This window comes from Eptesicus fuscus, chromosome 22 (assembly GCF_027574615.1).
Source record: "Eptesicus fuscus isolate TK198812 chromosome 22, DD_ASM_mEF_20220401, whole genome shotgun sequence".
Classification (NCBI taxonomy): domain Eukaryota; kingdom Metazoa; phylum Chordata; class Mammalia; order Chiroptera; family Vespertilionidae; genus Eptesicus; species Eptesicus fuscus.
In genome coordinates, this window is record NC_072494.1 from 26713721 (window position 1) to 26730645 (window position 16925).

Sequence of the window (16925 nt, forward strand, 5' to 3'; positions counted from 1 at the left end):
GACTTCCTTTGGGAATGTAGATTATTGCACCCTTTGATTTAAAAAAAAAAAATGATGTCAGTAGTTCTCTTTTTAACAGAAGGTTCCAACTAAATCATATTTCCTTTCCCAGAGTAATTTTAAACAGAATAGAAGAAAGGAAGTAAATGGAGTTCCAGAAAACAACCTTAAACCATACCCATTTTGGGGGGGGGGGGGGGGGAATATCCAAAGGAGACATTTTTTAAAGCTACTTTTATTCAGAATTTTTTTAAAAAAGGAATGAACAAAAAGGCAAGCAACCCAGATGTCCTATAGTATACAAATGCCGTGTAAGAGGGAGAACCTAGGCATACCTGAACGGCAGAGGTTTGAAGTCTGAGGTTATTGGATTTGCCTTCCCTGGATGAACCACCTGGGTTACTCTCCTGAATAACCTGAATGTAAGCTCTCTTGTTCATCTCCCCCTATACTGGGCTGGTCCAAACCCAGCTCTGCTCTGTCTGTCTGTCTGGGTTTGCTTGCTGGCCGGAGGAGGATATGGTCAGTGGCTGAGTCACAGGATAGAATGCTGCCTCTTCCTCCACTGACTCACGAGATGACTGGGCCAGCTCACTTCCTCTTCTGATGATGTTTCTGTCCCTGTGTGTGTAGTGGAGCCCTACCAGTCCTCACCACCTTTCTCCATTCCACGGCAATAAATGTGTTTATTTGTGAGTGTGCTTTGTGACAAGGATTGAAAGGAGACTAGTTCTTGTCCTCTGGGGGCAAAGCACAGATTCACTCTCTCTTCCACTGCAGTGGCCCCAACTACGCCCATGGGATACATGACAGCTTCCTCAATGTTGGCTTGTTTATGGCAGGGTCCAACAAAATCTTGGGTTAAGCAAGTTACATCCTTCTCTTGACTCACTTCTTTACCTTCCTCCTAGCTGCTAGAGCAACGGCCAGTTGCCGGAAGGCTTATTTTACCTTCCCAAATCAGGGTTCCCTGCACAGGATGGATTCTCATTCTTCTACAGATACACAGGTGCTTTATGCTACATACTGTCCATAGGATCAGTTTTGTGAATAGCAAATATTTGTAAATAAATCAAATTTCTCCCCCAGTTGAGATGACTATCTCAGAAGAGTTTCTTCTTTGTTTTGAGTTGTCTGCTTAGCATGATAAACTGGGAACAGCATCAGAATAGGAGATTAAGCTTCTTATTCTGGTTATGCCCCTAATTAGCCATGTGACTAGTTTATGACCTGGCCATGTGGAGCCTTAGTTTTGTCGTCTCTAAGATTTTGGATTCCGATTAGATGATTTTTATGTTCCAATTCTGAAATTCTTTAAACAGTCCCAGTAATCCATGATGCTGTTGCTTTAAAAATATTCCTTTAGCCTTTCCTTAAAGGAATTTATAGTAATAATTATCTACTTTTGAGAACTTGAAAGATGAATATATGAAAGTTAAAAAGCAGTCATACATTTTCCAAGCAGGATTCTGATTTATAATTATAACTTGTCTTTACTAGCAAAAGATTTGACTCTATATTTCTAGAAGTTTGATAAATATTCTGCACAGTCTGGGCCCTGCTTAGCTCTCCTGCCCTCATACTTCTCTTCATACTCACTTCCTTAGTGATTTTTACACTGTGGCTTTGTTGGTTCCAATGGATTCATTTGTTGTTTACAGTGGATTTACATATCCGGCCAAGGCTTCTCTCCTAAACCCCAGGCTCATATTCTGTGATCTGTGACATCTCCATTTGGTTTCCTATCTCAAACTCCACTTGTCCAAAACAGAATGCCTGATTGGCAGTGCCTCCCCAGCTGCTTCTCCCATGTTGGTACACAGCTCTCAGACCTTCCACCTGCTCCCACCAGAAGTTTGGTTGTCATCCTTACTGCCTCTCTTCCTTTGCCAATCCACTTAATGCCACCTAATTGGTGTCCCCACTTTCTGCTCTTGCTCTCTTATGAATAATTTCCCAAACAGCAGCCAGAGCCATCCCTTTAAAAGCAATGTCAGAAATTATGTCACTGCTCTGCCTAAAGTTCTTTTTAAAATATATATTTTTTTATTGATTTCAGAGAGGAAGAGAGAGAGAGGGAGAGAAACATCAATGATGAGAGAGAATCATTGATCAGCTGCCTTCTGCACACCCCACACTGGGATCGAGCCTGCAACCCAGGCATAAACTCTGACCCGGAATGGAACTGAGACCTCCTGATTCATAGGTCAACACTCAACCACTAAGCCACGCCAGGCTCACTGACCCAAGTTCTTTAACTGATGAGTTAGCAATTGATTTCTGACCGCTCAGGGCATGAATGACACTCAGGACCCTGGTAATCTTTGTGTCATCTTTGTGTCTCCCTCTTTTGCTTACTCTGCCCTTGCCACATCAGTGTCCTTGCTCTCCTGCAATTTTCCAGACTGCCTTTGCATTTGCTCTTTCCTGTCCTATGATCTTCTTCTTGTAGATATCTGCACCGCTAATGGCTTTGCCTTCTTCAGGTTTTTGTTCAGATGTTACATTTATTCGGTGTTCGTCCCTGAACTGCTTCCCCACCTTCTGCCCTGCCCCTGGTATTCCCTGTCCCCTTTCTCTGCTTTTTTTTTTCTCCATAACTTTCATCACCATCTAATATAGGGTTTTTCGACCTTGGCCCTATGGAAATTTGGGGGATACTTCATTGTTTTGAGGGACCACCCTGGGCATTGTAGGGTGTTTAGCCACATCCTTAGCTCCTACCCACTATAAATACTAGCAACCCCCTCTCTTCCACAGTTGTGACAACCAAAAATGTCTCCAGACTTTGCCAACCGTCTCATGGGGAGGGGGGGGGGAACCTCTGATCTAATACAACATGTGTCTCACCTAGTACTTATTTATTGTTCCTCCTTTCCCCACCCCTAGGATATAACCTCCATGAGAAGAGGAATTGTTGTCTCTATTTTCCAGTGCTATAATGCAAGCACCCAGCATAGAGCTCAGTGCATAGTAGGTGCTCAACAAATATTTAAGGAGTGAGTCAGTAAATAAAATGCCTTGTTTCTCTGTGCTCATTAAGCACCTAATCACCCTGACCTCTCTTTTGCCTCTTGTACATCCTGAGCTCATTCTCACCTTCCTACCTTTTTCTTTCAGTCCCTGCTCCTGGAAAGCCTATCCACAGGTTATCACCTGGTGGACCTGAGCTTGGTACTCAGGTCTCTACTCGAGTGTCACTTGCCAGAGAGCCCTTCCCTGATCACCTTATCCAACATGACCCTCCCTGCCTGCCAGGCTTACTCTCTATCATGTTACTCTGATTTAGTTTCTCTGTTACATTTGGCTCTGAATTGATCTTGTTTGTTTACATGGGGAATTTCTGCTTTTCCTATGAAAGTTTTCTGAGCACTTGACCTCATCTGTGTTGTTTATCATAGCATCCCCACAGTCTAGAACCGTTTCAGGCCCATCGTCTGTGTGCTGATTGAATGAATAAGCCTATCTCCTAATGTTTCAGCATGGGAGAGATTTTCAGTGGTTGGGAGGTAAGGGTTATGTCTGTCAGGGTTCAGTTGCAAAAAAGAGAATCCACTTTAGCTAGTTTAAACTGAGCGGGATTAATTACAGCATGTGGATCACAGAATCATTGAGGAGACTGAAGAAACAACCTCCAGGTTGTGGACCTCGAGAAAGAATATATCCACCAAGGATTCCTTCTGGTGAACTGGGCCCAAATTCATAACCAGAGCCTAGCAGCCATTGCTGATAGAGGCCTCTCAGGCATGCTGCATTTCCAAGAAGCACTGCAGACTGAACCTGCATGATGTTCCTCTGGTCTGAGTCAACCCTTATAAAGGTGTTCCTAGTATTATCTTCTCACCAAGGGACTGAGACCTGCCTGTCCAATCGGAACCGTGCAGCTATATCCCTATTTGCATCTATACTGACCAAGCAGAGTGGTTATATGACAACCAATCAGAATGTGTGAAGTCGACCAAGCAGGACATTGGTGTTTGGACCAAGCAGACCATGCAAATTTGGAAACCTCATTTTCATAAAAATGGACCAGTTGGGAACCAGGCAAGAACTTTATAAAAAACATCCTCCTCTTTGTCTCAGTGAGCACACTTTGGGTTTCCACCAGAGACTGTATTTCCTTGGTTTGCACACTGTTTACCTGAATAAAGTTTCTCCTTTTTCCACACCCCAGATTGGGGACTCCCATTGACATTAGCTTGGTGGCAGCAAACTTCTGTTGACAAGGTTGAGCTTTCGAGAACAACCTTGCAAGCCAGACTCTGACTGAACCACTGAGGGAGACTCCGCTCTTTAATCGGGAGACCTCCTGCTGATTTGGGAAGCAGAGGTGCCAGCTGCTGGCTCTGAGACCAAACCACCACTGCCAGGATCAGAAAGCTAGCATGAGAAGGAGGTCAGCCCTCTCAGGAACTGTCCAGATCAGGAAACTGCCCCGGAAAAACCAGACACCGCCACCCCACTGTCAGCCGGCAGAAAAAGCCAAATGGTGAAGCATGTCCTCCACTCTACTCGATCTTCCAGCTGTCATGCCAAGATTTCTGAAGAATGGAACAAATTAAAACTGAAATCTTGCTCTAGCTGGTTTGGCTCAGTGAATAGAGCGTCGACCTGCAGACCAAAGGGTCCCAGGTTTGATTCCGGTCAAGGGCACATGCCTCGGGTTGCGGGCTTGATCCCCAGTGGGGGGCATGCAGGAGGCAGCCAATCAATGATTCTCTCTCATCATTGATGTTTCTACCTCTCTGTCCCTCTCCCTTCCTCTCTGAAATCAATAAAAAAATATTAAAAACAAAACAAAACAAACAAACTGAAATCTTGCTGCTAGGAGGTCTGAGAGATGTGTCCTTAGCTTTCCAGGCTCTCCTGCATAGGAGGACACATTGGAAGGAAGTGTGGAGGGTCATACTACCATACACAGAGGTGGTGGCTGGTTAGACAGAAGGAAGAGACAAGTGATAAAAAAAAAAAAAAAGGTAGCCCAGCTGGCATGGCTCAGTGGTTGAGCATTGACCTACAAACCAGAAGGTCATGGTTCAATTCCTGGGCTGCAGGCATGATCCCCAGTTTGGGGCATGCTGGAGGTAGCTGATCAGTGATTCTCTTTCATCATTGATGTTTCTCTCTCTCTCTCTCTCCCTCTCCCTTCCCCTCTGAAATCAACAAAAATATATATTTTTTAAAAAGGTAAATGAATCTTCAAGATCATACCTGCCAGCTAATAAGGTCACGTTAAAAACAAGTCAAATAGTCAAGAGTCTCTTGTGCATAGTCCTGATTGGTAGCATACATACAATTTCAGGATAATTACTTTTCCCTAAAAATGTGATAGCATGTCTGTGACTGCAAAGCATCACCATTCCTGCAATATCTTTCTCAGACCAACCAAGCTCAATAAAGCCGTGATCTGAGATCTCCTGGGGAGTGGGACTGTTCCGACCTTAGAGCTCTACAAGAAAAGTGAGCTTGGTCAGCCTGGGCATTGTTTTCTGTAGCTGGCCTTGTACATTTAGTTCCAACACAGGGGCGTGGTTATTAAAGTCCAGCCCCTAGGAAAGGCTTAAATTGCACAGAATATCCAATTGAGAATTTTTGGATTGGCCAAAAGAGAATCCATTACTTGATTTCATTTTTATTATTTGAAATCCATAAAGGCTTATTTATTTGAATTAATCTATTAATCTTTCCGTAAAATAAACTGTATACATAACATCAGATCACGTAATGCAGTATGTGTGTGTGTGTGTGTGTATGTGTGTGTGTATATATATATATATATAATATTTTTACTGAATTCATTTTTTAAAGTAAATATGCCTTTTGCCATTTTTAAAATATATTTTTATTGATTTTTTACAGAGCAGAAGGGAGAGGGATAGAGAGTCAGAAACATCGATGAGAGGGAAACATCGATCAGCTGCCTCCTGCACACTCCCCACTGGGTATGTGCCCACAACCAAGGTACATGCCCTTGACCGGAATCGAACCTGGGACCCTTGAGTCCGCAGGCCAGCACTCTATCCACTGAGCCAAACCAGTTAGGGCTACTGAATTCATTTTATTGGAAGGATAAAATCTGTAAATTTTTTTATTCTTAACTTTACATCTGCATGCTTTTTAATATTTAAAAAGCTCATTGCAATTATAGCTGTTGATTTCTCTGTTTTACACACTTAAATTCTAACTTCAAATAAAATCAATATGAAATGATAATTGGGGAATCCCTGCTCAACTAAAAGTATAGAGATAAAATAAAAACTAAACTAAATTTTAGAATGTGCTTTTAAGACTGTGATTATTATCAAATTTAGGAGACTTAAAAACTCTCTACACTGTTAAATTCTTCCTTTAAAGTACTTCACACTCAAAGATGGCTTAAATATTTCTCCCATTCTTTCCCCCCAGTTTCCCTTGGGAAGGATTTATTATTATGAGAGGGAGAGAGACTTATTGTTCCATTTACTTATGCATTCATTGGTTGCTTTTTTTAAAATATATTTTTATTGATTTTAGAGAGGAAGGGAGAGAGAGATAGAAATATCAATGATAAGAGGGAATCATTGATCTGCTACCTCCTGCACATCCAACACTAGGGATCAAGCCCACAACCTGGGCATGTGCCCTGACCTGAATCGAACTGTGACCTCCTGGTTCATAGGTCCACACTTAACCACTGAGCCACACCAGCTGAGCCATTGGTTGATTCTTGTATGTGGCCCGGACCAGGGATTGAGCCCACAACCTTGTCGTATTGGGACAATGCTCTAACTAATTGAGCTACCTAGTGAGGGCCAGAGGACTTTTTAAATATTTATTTATTCATTTATTTATTTAATTTCTTTATTGATTAAGATATCACATATTTGTCCTCGTCCCCCCAGAGGACTTTTTAAATAGCTAATCTTTTTTGAGTACTTCCCATGTGCTAGGACTTGAACAGTCTCTCATTTAATCTTCAGAACTTCCCTATGAGGCATAGATATTACTTCTGTTATGCCAGTGTGAACACCAAGTTTCAGAGAAATTGCTTGTTCAAAGATACATAGCTAGGAAGGGGCAGAGCTAGGATTAGACATTAGGAACCCTTATCCTTTCAACTTCAAAGCTTACTCCTTCTTCTGCAACATTTAGTATTTATTCACTCACACATTCATTAATTTATTCAGTGAATGCTCTCACGTGCTTACTATGGGCCAAGCATGTTGTGTTTGCTGGGATTAAAATGATGAGCAAAAATAAGGGCACCATTCCTGCTTGTATGAAGCTGAGAATCTCTGTTCCCTCCAGGTTAGTTGCTTATTCACGATTTATGGATAGAGATTAACTTCCTGCAAACACAGACAAGAATGAAAAGATTTCCCTTTTTTTTTTTAATGTAGGAGATGACCATTTTATAAATAACCCCATGTGAAAGAATATTAAAAATGATTACCAGCCCTAGGTTGTGTGTGTGTGCTTAGTGTCCTGGATGACTTCAAGATTAATGAAGCACAGAAGTTAATTAGAGAGGCTGAAACCCAAGAAATCCCTAGTGAGAAAAACAAGGTTTATCGGTTTTTCACATGAGGCAGAAGCAATGGCAGAAATTGAGTTCCTGTCAGCAAGGATCTAGTGTTTAAGACATGGTTTAATAATGTTTCTGGACTGTTGGCACCCTGAGCACAATGACCGACACTGTCTAATTCCTGAGCCAAGGTACTCACCTCCCCTGCCATCAACTACAGGTGACAGAACCCATTACATATGTCAGGACGTCAGTGTTAGAGGGGCCAGCAGGCCATGTACCCCCAGGTCTATTAACAGGCAGGGATATTCTTCACTTCCACACACTGAAATATGTTTGCTCCTCTGGGGAGATCGTTCATTTTTGTCTCTTCTGATAAAGACATAGATCTAGGGCAGTGGTCGGCAAACGGCGGCTCGCGAGCCACATGCGGCTCTTTGGCCCCTTGAGTGTGGCTCTTCCACAAAATACCACGGCCTGGGCGAGTCTATTTTGAAGAAGTGGCGTTAGAAGAAGTTTAAGTTTAAAATATTTGGCTCTCAAAAGAAATTTCAGTCGTTGTACTGTTGATATTTGGCTCTGTTGACTAATGAGTTTGCTGACCACTGGTCTAGGGGAACATTTCACTTTCCAGGACACCACAAAAAAAACCCAAAAAACAGCCCTAGGGCAGCGATGACTGGTGTGCAGCCTCCCTTGGCAAGGCCTGTGGAACCCTGTAAATAACATGACTTGTCTACTGGGGTAGCGGTTACTCAGCTCCTGCTGATTGTAGCCATGAAAGAGGGTCGAATGGTGCCAGATATTTCATTTTCTAAAGAAAAGCCAGAAATCTGGCCTCTTCTGTGATTCACCTGATATTTAAATCTAGCAGCTGATTAAAAATTCAAAACAAAACAAACTCTTGGGCCAATATATTTTTTTAATAGGGTAACTACTCATCCAGTTTTGTCTGGGACTGAGGAGTTTCCTGGGACAGTGGTCTTCTGATGCTAAAACAAGGGGAGCCCCAGGCCAACTGGGAGTGTGGGTCCTTCTAGAATGTGGAAGGTAAAGAAAACATCTGTAAAGGTTGAAGGAAGTCTGTAGATGGTCAGTGTTTGACCTCTGATGAATAGGACAGCAAACCGGAATAGGGTGCACACCATCACATTTTCAGAGGAGGAGAGGATATTGATTAACAGAGGACTGTGTATACACGGACCAAAGCAGGTTCAATCCTTCACTTCTGCTCTCTCCACCATCCATTTCTGATGGCAGCAGCCGGGTTAGAAGCTACTGTCAGATTGGTTGCAGTGCAGTAGAGTTCACTCTTCCAGCTGCCCATCCTCAAATTTGTTCATCCAAGGAACACACTGGGGAGAGATCCCTTCCTTGGACAGTGGGAGATCCAGAGGGCAAAAGGAAGACGCCGAGTTCTCTGAAAGGATGCAAACAATTGAAGGAAATGTTGAAAGGTTATCTGGAAATGTCTTGGACAAGACTATTTTTATTCTACTTAAGTTTTGTAACTGTAACTATAAGGGTTAATTTTTCACAAGCTTTTTCTAAAAAAAAAAAAAAGATTTTAGGTTTATAGAATATTGCCAGGGGAAGGGAGTTTAAAAACCATGAGTTCGAATCTTTCAATATAAAATTGGGCAAATTGAGGTCCACTGTCCTATAGCTAGTTTGTGGTAGAATGGTTCAACTTGGTCCTGTTTGGAATGGGGTGTGTGGCCAATAGGGTGATAAAGGAAGGCAACTCAGCTCCTCTAAGATGCATTTCTAGCAATTAAAGTTTTATGGCACAAAGAAACAATCATTAAAATCTAAAAACAGAAGTTATTTCATACTCTGCCCTTTGTTTATGAAATTAAATGATGATGAATCACTGAATGCTCATATTGTTGAAACTCAATGCAAATACGTAAAATAAAGGACACTGAAGCTGAAAAAGGAGCATCCCATATCAAAAAGGCTAATTGGTTGTATCTGGGCCATTTCCTGTGGGCAGAACACGTTTCAAACTAAAAACCTATGATTTGAAAAACATAGGCAAGGAAGTTTTTTTAAAAAGTCTTTACACCCATCATTACATATTGGCATATAATTCACTTCATTCTTTAGTTCTAAATTCATCACAATAGAATTCTCTTTGAAGTCAGAGAATGAACTTTGTGGTGAGGGTGTACCACCAGGTTCGTATGGAGCAACTAAAAACTGAACTGGTCATATTTACAGCCACACAGAGGTACCATTAAGGTTAAAAACTCACAGATTCCTGTTTTGAATAATTAGAATCCTCCCTGCTTCCTTTTGAGCCAAAAATGAAATATATGGTTCATCTTCTCACCTGTTCATGTAAATTTCTAGGGATCTTAACAGAGTAGGATAGAAACAATGACTCAGTAGCATGACTGTCACACCAACAGACCACAGGCCAACCTAGGTTCCTTGCAGACCCTAAGAAGCTCCTAGAGGCTGGAGATCAGTGTTCACACTGACTTTATTGTGGGTGGACTGCATGTAGTTCTAGGCCACTTACGGGCGTAAACACAAGCTCGGTGAATAGTTCAGGGTCAGGTTCATCTGATATGAGAGGCCAACAATTAACAGAGTTAATTTATGATTAACGTCCAGACTCACAGCTGCTCCAGCACTTACCAGCGAGAAGGGAGAGTTATGTTTATTCTTGATAACCATTTGGGGGTTGATCTAGGAATAGGAGTCAACAAAACACACCATAAAACAGTGTTTTGGTGTTCAGGCCAGACTCCCTCTAGGACAAATCTCTCAGTGGGTAGTTTTGGCATTCTATTTCAGAGGCAAAAAAGAGTGTTTACTGCCCTAGCCGGTTTGGCTCAGTGAGTAGAGCATCAGCCTGTGGACTGAAGGGTCCCGGATTCGATTCCGGCCAAGGGCACATGCCTGGGTTGCGGGCTCGATCCCCAGTGGGGGTCGTGCAGGAGGCAGCCAATCAATGATTCTCTCTCTTCATTGATGTTTCTATCTCTCTCCTCCTCCTCCCTTCCTCTCTGAAATCAATAAAAAGATATTATAAAAAAAAAGAGTGTTTCCTGAGAGTGTTGTTGCTGCTGTACATGTGTGTATGTATGTGTTTAAGCTTAAATCAACAAACATTTATTATCTCACATAATTTCTGAGGGTCAGGAATCTGGGAGTGGCTTGGCTGAATGATTCTGGCTGGACTAGAGTTTCTTAGGGGGTCCAAGCGTCAGCCATGGCTGCAGTCATCTCACGGCTTCACTGGGGCTCAAGGGCCCTCTTTCAAGATGGTGCATCATTGACTGAAGGTGGCTCATTCACATGGCTGTTGGCTGGAGGCCTCAGTTTCTAACATTTTACCTTTCACCTGACTGTGGGCCTGCTTGAGTGTCTTCACAGCAAGTCATCTAGTTTCCTTCTAAGTGAGCAATCTAATTGGGAGAGAAGGCGTGACTGTGATTAACATGGCTTTCAGAATTGGATATTTGAGATTTCCAGAGCCATGTACCACTAAATTGCTCCATTTCTTCATGCTCCTACCCAGCATTATAGTTGGGGATAGTATGGACTTCCCAAGGGTGACTCAACTTGCTTTAACCTGGGAAGCAAATGAGTCCACATTGGAAGATGTAGAAAGTGAGAGTTGAAGACAGGAGGTGCCGTTTAAGTAAACTGTTATACATTGCTGAAAGTAGTGGTAAATTATCCTTTTTAACATTTGGGAATTGAAAAATTTGTGCAAGTGTTTAGCTCAAACCTTTCATTTTAAAGATGGCACTTGAGGGTACAATGATGAAATTCTACATATATATTTCAGAGTATTTTTATTTATTTTTTTATTGATTTCAGAGAGGAAGGGAGGAGGAGAGAGAGATAGAAACATCAATGATGAGAGAGAATCATTGATTGGCTGCTGCCTCCTGCATGCCCCCTATTGGCGATGAAGCCTGCAACCCAGGCATGTGCATCGAACCGTGACCTCCTGGTTCATAGGTTGATGCTCAACCAATGGTCCGTGCCAGCTGGGCCAGAGTATTTTTACCTTAAAGAGTTATTATCTTTAACCTTTGCTGTGGGTAGGTTAGTACAGTAGAGAAAAGATAAGCCATCTCTGGGCTTTCCAGGCTCATTGTGAACAATGAAGTTTGATTCTCAGCAGCCTTGAAGTTGAATCTGAATGCAGAAGTGGGATCCAGATCATAAACGTAATTCTCCCACACATGGGACAACGGGTTGTTGGGAAATTGTATAGAAAGCTTCTTCTTTGGGGCTTCAACACTTTTAGAATAAGTATAATGGAAACTCTCAGGGAACTTGCTTATTAAGCCTTTGCTAAGATCCATTTCCTCTTCGGTCAAATGAGGCTGATGGTAGCCAACCTGTAGGATTTTTGTCATGATTAGAAATAATGTATACTAAGTGGGTGCTCAATAAATGATAGCTGATTTTATCATTATCATTATCATTATATTTATTTAAGGCATTAAACACATAACCAATATGCACTTATTCCTACTTAAGAGAAGCCTTGTCCCATTGGTTCTCAAAACTACACTGAAGTATCTGAAAGGCGATGGTGGGAGGAGGGGGACACCTCAGTCCGCTGCAGCCTTGTGAGGTTGTATTTCTCTTAATATCACTTGCAGCAGAATTACCTGGTTGTTAAAAAACAGATTCATGGATCCTGCCACAGGTCTACTGAGTCAGTATATCTGGGGATGGAACCCTATAATCTGCATTTTTAACAATCCACCCAAGTGATTCTCATGCCCACTAAAGTCTGAGACCCAGTACATTGGTGTTTTGGAGCCCTTATAGGGGTCACTGTGGGCAAGGCAGCTAAATTGATCTTAACCAGAATTTAAAAAAAAAAATTCTTATTATGCATCCCCATCCTGTTGTATAATATAATACTAATGTTTGTGTCCTTATATTTATACATTTATTCATAAATTATAGCTACCACTACACTGATATATCATATACATTATAAAACAAAGCAGAAAATTTAAAAAGAGGAGATAGAAATTTTATGTACACATTTTAATATTTTCTTTCCATATGGGTCACATGATATACCCTTGGAGTCCATTGGCTAAACCTAACCTAGGGAGTTGACTCCAATATACCCTTGGAGTCCGCTGGCTAAACCAAAAGTCGTCACTGTGGTTGTGATGATTAAATCACTCTTTAAGCAAATATTTACAGAGTTCTTTCCAAATGCCAGGCCTGTTCGAGGCTCCAATTGCTCACTCTGAGTGATCATCTCCTGTCATATTGAAGCACTAAGAACATCACTACCTCATCATGTGTAAACACGGTCTTATTTCCAGGTTTTATGGGTAGGAGGGTCCAGTTCATCTCCTCCAGGCAGTAGAGCAGTGCTACATCTAGTTCAAGGCCATTTCAATGTCACAAATATTAATATATAGAATATACATTATAAACAGAGTATTTAAGGTTGATGGAAAGTCCAAGATAGTCTTGGTAAGTTAGTAAGAACCCAAACAATGAAGAAAACAGATAAATGGCCTTCACTGAATTACATGGAGCAGACTCTTGGGGAAGGTTGTGTGGCACTGTGGAAAGAACACTGGGCTTGGTTTTGGAGGACCTATATGTGTGTACATGCTTCTTTCCTTACAGGCTGTGTGACTTTCAGTAAATTATTTACTCATTGAGCTTCTGATTGCTCCTTTGCAAAACAATGATAATAACACCTTTTATGCCTACCTAACACAATTGCTCTCACAGCCAAACTCTCCTCATCTTTGATAATTATCTTGTTCAATTTCAGGCTTGATCAATCAGCTGTCAGTCACTATGCATTTACTGAGGGCTTGATGAATATTCCAGAGCATCACCAGGTAAGTAAAATGTCACTTCTGATTTTACTAGAATAAGCAAGTTCTTATTCTCCTGAATTCAACCACTGCTCAGCTTCCATCTGTCACACTTGCACTCCCACGGGGATTACAGAAGTGAATTCAAAGCCTGATGTTGCTACTTGGACATTTCATTTCCTTAAGCTTTCGCTCCCTCTTCCTTAAAATGAGGGTAATGATATTTGCCCCCTAAATCATTTTGAGGATTAAATGAGATAGTTTATGTAAAATACTTGGGTACAATTGAAACATAGTGAAAAATCGAATAAATGATTATTACTTAAGTGGCAAACATGGTGAGGTGCTCTTTCAACATTTTGGTAAATGCCAACTGCAACTTGATACATCTGTTCAGAATTGGATTTCACTTGGTGATTCTAAAAACAAACAAGTGATTTGACCTTCCGTTTTTTATATGATTAACCCTATACTGGTTATTGAGAATGAAGTTAAGAGATCAGTATCTTTTCACATCCAGTTAGAGAATGAATAATGACTAACTTGACAAAATGGAACATTTTACTGTTTCAGACTGGTCTCAATTTAAGAACTGCCCCCAAAATGAAGGCTTAATCTTTACTAGACATAAAAATAAAAGGAAACGATGTTGCGAATGCAATCAGATGTGTTCATCGAAGTCATAAGTTGCGGGTCTATATGGGCCACAACAAAGCTTTGATCCTGATTTTTACGTTGTGAGATAAATCTTATCCCAATATTTAATAACAATATTTTGGTATTACACCAGCTATTGACATAGTTTAGATCAACCCACTTAGTGACTCATGCCTGGTATTTCCTTCTTCCTCACCTGTGCAAGGATGATTTGATTACACAGGCACATTTAACTGATCATAATTTACCTTCAGAATAGGCCTGGAGCTTAAAAAATGCCAATAGTTTTGTTTCTGAGTGAATTTGCATGCTAGTTTCCCTTCGGTGTCCTCTGTACAAGTCTGATCTTTAAAACAGGCTCTTCTCCTATTGCCTGAGTTTGAAGCTGATTTTCCGTGTTTTAATTTCTCTCAGTATCTTATTCTGTCTTCCTGTCACTGGACTCATGGTGGCATGTGGTGTTAGAACAGGAAAGAGCCTTAGAGACCTTCTAACTCTACGCCCTCATTTTTATTTATTTATTTTATTTTTTTGTTAATCCTCACCAGAGGATATTTTTTCATAGATTTTTAGAGAGAGTGAAAGGGAGTGGGAGAGACAAAGAGAGAGAAACATCGATGTGAGAGAGACACTGATTAGTTGCCTCACACACACAGCCTGCAACCAAAATATTGGACTTGAACCCGGGACCCTTCAGTCCACAGGCCAGCACTCTATCCACTCAGCCAAACCAGCTAGGGCTCTACTCCCTCATTTTTTAGATGTGAAAAATCAATCATTTTTATCAGCATCAAAGTAGATTCTAGACTCTAGGTCACAACTCTCAGCATTTGTTCATGGTTTGTATCTCCCCAAACCCAGCTTTTTTCTATTCCTCTGACTCTTGATTTACTTTTTTGGTTCAGATGGATAAAAGTTTAATCTGAAACATTGTGCTCAGTCCTTTCCCTAGAACAAGCCTTGATGTGTGAGGAAACTGGTCTTTCCAGGTTCTCACCAGTGAGGTGTGGCAAGTTGGCCATGGATGTGCTATTGGAACTGGCTGTCCTCATCCCATTCTATCTTTAGCATTGTGACTCTTGGAAACTAAGTGTAGGATCTTCTCCAATTTTAGTTAATATTTACATTGAGAAATTATGTTTATTTCTCATTTTTCACTGCAATGTGACATAGATGAAGTATTCCGTAGCAAATTAATAACATAGAAGTTCTGGAACCAAATTCAGGATCTTTATATATTCTAAAAGGACTTTTAAAAACCTAAGATATTAATAGATTAGATACTGAAGACCCAAAACTCATTATTGAACTTTAGTTGAGGAGAGCCATTATGAATGATAATTTGATATCCTAGGAGCTGTAAATATTGTGTTTTATATTATTGAAACAGAAGATGCTATTTAGCAAAAGTAAAAATAAAAAATTTACCAAAAAAGGCAAAGTAAGTGTATGAATATGCCATCAGAATAATAAGACACACCCTAGCTGGTTTGGCTCAGTAGATAGAGTGTTGGCCTGCAGACTGAAGGGTCATGGGTTCAATTTCAGTCAAGGGCACATGCCCAGGTTGTGAGCTCGATCCCCAATAGGGGGTGTGCAGGAGGCAGCCCATCGATGATTCTCTCTCATCATTGACGTTTCTATCTCTCTTTCCCTCTCCCTTCCTCTCTGAAATCAATAAAAACATATTAAAAAAAGAAAAGAAAAATAAGATAGGCTCTAATAAGATAGAATTATATGTGTTTGTAGAGAAAAATGGTAGAATGAGATTTGGACATACCAGAAGAGCACTGTCTAGAAGTTGCAATTTCTGGGTACGTAATTGTGAACAAATAAATAATCCCCAAGCCAAATATACTTTATTCCATATTAAGGGATAGTGTCAAGTGTGAGGAATCTTTGATTTCTAGAAATGCAGATTGTATCACTTCCTTAGTCTCTGTACTTGGGTGTCTACTCCACCACTCTCCTGAAACTGCTTTCAGGGAAATCACCAATGAGTTACAATTTCCAAACTTCCTTTTTCAAGGAATATGACATTTGATACTATCGCCTGCTTCCTCCTGGGAACTCTTCTTTTTAGTTTCTTGATGTTGCCATTGAGTAGTTTTCTGCTGCTCTGCCCTTCCTTCACCCATGCATTAAATATTGACATCCGGTATTCCACACTTGGTCCTTTTTCTTTTAATACTACAAGAAATCGTGAATATAAAATATGAATGAAATCACGCCTGCCCACCGCAGACATTGCTAATTGATTTGGGCAATTTTCTGCTATCCTCAGTGGTATCCCAGAATTCTCAAAAATGCTTCAGGCAATCACCAAGTGATCGGAGTTTGCACGTGAGAAGACACGTTTCCCCCCACTCTCTTTTACATGTCCATAGTGGAAGAGCTCATTTGTAGTCATGACTTTAAATTCCAAAAATCCTGGGGCTCATTTATCAGTCTCCAGCACCTCACACAGTGTCTGAAGAACATGGTTTGGCGTGGATAAATATTTGAAGAATAAATGCTAAAATGTTTGATTAGCTTACAATATTTAAGCATGTTCTAACATGTCTTGGATGCTTGAATGCCATTAAATTAAAATGTAGTGATCACAGAGAATATACAAAATAGTGACCCTGTTACAATGAGATATGTACAGTTTGAGAAATTTTACTTCTGAACAAAAATTCTTTCTGTATTAGACTGTTTAACTTTTTTCAAATGAGAAAATGTTAAGATCTGCTTAATAACAATAATAATAATAAAACACCCCAAGGGAGTAGGGCTTTGAGGAGTCAGTAACAGGCAAGTCCAGTGGGATATTTTCCTCAAAGTTGTAAATTCCGACCCAGTGGCCAATGAGATTAAAATATACTTTCTATTTATTCCTAGCCAAGGTCAAAGCAGGAACATAAAATTTTGCACTCCACTTTGTAATCTTT

At 40.7% G+C, this 16925-nt stretch overlaps 1 long non-coding RNA gene across 3 annotated transcripts in view; it reads left to right on the forward strand.

Moving 5' to 3' along the window:
• LOC103290124 (uncharacterized) overlaps positions 1-16925 on the forward strand; it is a 61778-nt gene that overhangs the window by 29956 nt on the left and 14897 nt on the right. For all 3 annotated transcript variants that reach the window (XR_008555181.1, XR_008555182.1, XR_008555183.1), the window contains exon 3: positions 13290-13359. This is a non-coding gene — a long non-coding RNA (uncharacterized LOC103290124). The remainder of the gene's footprint in view (positions 1-13289; positions 13360-16925) is intronic.